Here is a 2402-nt window from a genome sequence, read left to right as displayed (position 1 = left end):
GTGCAGAGCCTGTTGAGCTCAGGTTCGAATCCCGGCAGGGCCAAACTCAACCTATTTTGAAGAGACCCAAAGGCAATAACCTAGAAGGAAAAGCAAGAGGCGGAAACGGAAAATGGCAGAGGAGAGAGCAAGAAGAGCACAGGAATTCAGCGCATCGGCTGAGAAGGAATATGGAGCGCAGTGGGTACTGAACGTGGTACAGTCGGAAGAAAGGGCTAGGGCAATGTCGCCTCTGCTGCTGGAGGAATCCGCTGGCAGGGATGAAGAAGCTGCACTACCACAAGGCCAAAAGAGGTTAAGAGAGATCTCAAGGGAGCCACAAGAGCCAGAGATGCCTAAGATAAAACGGAAAAAAGGAACCATGAAAGGTATCGTAAAATTGAATAACAATATTAACAAAATGGTAAAAGTGTTAAATGCATGTATCACGGCTCAGGGTAAGTCGCTCAGAGCCAACAAAGGGAGAATGAAGGAGTACAAAAATGTGGCATCTGATACAGATAGTAGTGAAGATGAAGAGAGGGATCACCTTCAGGCATGGGTGAAAACAAAAGGGGTAATAAGTAAAGAAAAGCAGAAAGCGGATAAGGCAGGTGTAGGTCATGGCAGAGCAACATACCCCCGACAGCACAAGGGGGTGGTAAAGGGAGTAACGGGACAGCAAGGTCGGAGCCAGCACAATGCCGTAATTTTGAGAAGGGAGTGTCATGCAGCTGGGGGAAGAAATGTAAATTCAATCACAGATGCGAGAATTGCGGAGGTGAACATATTACCGCCAAATGTACCAGAGCAGCTCCCAGCATGGTGTATGCTTGTGAGTTTGTGTGCTGAGTTGGGGGTGGGGCTTCGAGTCTGTATGGGTGCATAGTGTATTGCCGTATGTTTGTGAGTTTGTGTGCTGAGTTGGGGGTTCGGGTATTTATGGGTGCATGGTGTATACTTGTTAGTTTGTATGCAGGGGTGGGGGGGTTCAGGGGGTTCGGGTCTGTATGAGTATGTATGCATGGTGCATGCTTGGTGGCATGGGGCATAGTGTTTGGTTGGGGGGTGGGGGCCATGGGGCATAGTATTTGCTTTAGGGGTGGGTGTCGTGGGTCATAGTGTTTGGTGAGGGGTGGGTGTCGTGGGGCATAGTGTTTGGTGAGGGGTGGGTGCCATGGAGCATAGTGTATGCTTGAGGGGTGGGTGTCGTGGGGCATAGTGTTTGGTTGGTGGTGGGTGTCGTGGGGCATAGTGTTTGGTGAGTGGTGGCGGCCATGGGGCATAGTGTTTGGTTGGGGAGTGGGGGCCATGGGGCATAGTGTTTGGTTGGGGTGGGGGCCATGGGCATAGTGTTTGGTTGGGGGAGTGGGGGCCATGGGGCATAGTGTTTGCTTGAGGGGGGGTGTCTTGGGGCACAGTGTTTGCTTGAGGGGTGGGTGTCTTTGGGCATAATGTTTGCTTGAGGGGTTGGTGCCTTGGGGCATAGTGTTTGCATGAGGGGTGGGTGTCTTGGGGCATAGTGTTTGCATGAGGGGTGGGGGCTATGGGTCATAGTGTTTGGTTGGGATGTGGGGACCATGGGGCATAGTCTCGCACTCCAAGAGTGAACCCAAAAATAAAGCTAAAACAGGCACAGTTAGGAGATGTACATCCTTTGCTTTTTGTGGAAACCTGACTCAACGAAGGCCATACTCCTCTTGGGCAATCCAAACAGCAAAGTATAGCAGTCCAAAATAATGGAATGTCCAATCAAGTGTCAATAAAATATATATAATTTAATTAAACAGACAATATGCAATAACTAAATAGAAATAAATGATAATGGAAAATATGTAGTACAAAATGCAAGTTTGAAATACAAATAAAAATCATCCTCATCCAATGCACCAAATATGAAGGCTTTTTTTATTTATTTTATTTTTAAGCCTACAGTACCTGGTATTCCCAGGCGGTCTCCCATCCAGGTACTAACTAGGCCCGACACTGCTTAGCTTCCGACATCAGACGAGATCAGGTGCATTCAGTGTGGTGTGGCCGTTGATACTTCCCAACCCTTTGCATACATAAACAATGAACCAAAGATGCGATTACTATTGGCCGAGAAGGGTATTGTATTGCTGAGTCTGCTGGCACAGCTCTTGCCGTCACTGCTGGAGCCTCCTCCGGCGTCTGTTCATTTTCTCCATGCTGCTCCATCCGTCTCAATTAGCCTGACAGGAGGCTGGAGCTGGGACTCCTGCAAGGCACTTGCCACCTCACTAACGGGTCCCGTGGGACGCAGACCAAAGCCAGGCCTATTCCATGAGCAGCCTCTGGCCGTCAGTGTCCAGCGGCAGCTGTACCCCGAGTCCCGAAGGCCAACCGTGCTCAATAGGCAGCCCCTGGCCGTACCCCTTGTCCAGCGGCAACTGAACCCTGAG

At 50.0% G+C, this 2402-nt stretch overlaps 1 pseudogene; it reads right to left on the bottom strand.

Moving 5' to 3' along the window:
• Positions 1-1905: 1905 nt before the first annotated feature.
• Positions 1906-2024, bottom strand: LOC138462859 (5S ribosomal RNA; annotated as a pseudogene).
• Positions 2025-2402: the final 378 nt, after the last annotated feature.

Source organism: Ambystoma mexicanum, chromosome 1p, assembly GCF_040938575.1.
Source record: "Ambystoma mexicanum isolate Mex_15411 chromosome 1p, UKY_AmexF1_1, whole genome shotgun sequence".
Classification (NCBI taxonomy): domain Eukaryota; kingdom Metazoa; phylum Chordata; class Amphibia; order Caudata; family Ambystomatidae; genus Ambystoma; species Ambystoma mexicanum.
The sequence above is the reverse complement of the archived record's forward strand: the minus strand, read 5'-3'. Positions and strand labels throughout refer to the sequence as shown.